The sequence below is a fragment of the Etheostoma spectabile genome, chromosome 17 (genome assembly GCF_008692095.1).
Source record: "Etheostoma spectabile isolate EspeVRDwgs_2016 chromosome 17, UIUC_Espe_1.0, whole genome shotgun sequence".
NCBI classification, from domain to species: domain Eukaryota; kingdom Metazoa; phylum Chordata; class Actinopteri; order Perciformes; family Percidae; genus Etheostoma; species Etheostoma spectabile.
In genome coordinates, this window is record NC_045749.1 from 1825764 (window position 1) to 1826438 (window position 675).

The following is a 675-nucleotide window of genomic DNA, read 5'->3' on the forward strand; positions in this document are numbered from 1 at the left end:
GATTCCACACAACGCTCTTTGGTAAGTACAAATCTCTACTTTCAATAATTTTGAAGCTCTTTTGAAATAGTATTGATCAAAAGTTGTCAAATTCCAGTCTCTGATTATCCATCAACATACATTCCTTTAATTTTAGTCCAAAAAATTCCTAATTTCTGCTTTTCTAACTCAAACATCTGGTATTAATTTTTTTTATTGACATTAAAAATAAATGTAAAATTGACAGTAACATTGAAAAAAGCATCAAAAGTGATAAAAAAGGGACAAAAACGTGAGAAAAGTTAAAAACATTGATAAAAAGCCTCAACAAAAGTGTTGATTTTCAATTTTGATGGGAAGACAACACGAGGGTTAAATAACCATAAAGTCTAATGTATACAGCCAACCCTAATGCTAAGTAATTTTCCTCCTGTCTCTAACAGCCCTTAAACTTCCTACAACCTAACAACACACAACAGCTTTCTATCTGATGCTGTCTTTTTCATTCTTTTCTGCAGTCAATGTTGTTGTTTTTTTGGTCGGAAATCATCATACCCCTTATACACCTTTCATACCTAGAGATTGGCACGGGGTACTTTCCATAAAATCATCTCTCAATGCAAATCAAACCTAGAAATTGGCATGGTTTTATTACAGTTAGACTAATAGCTGGTTTGATTTGCATTGAGAGATGAT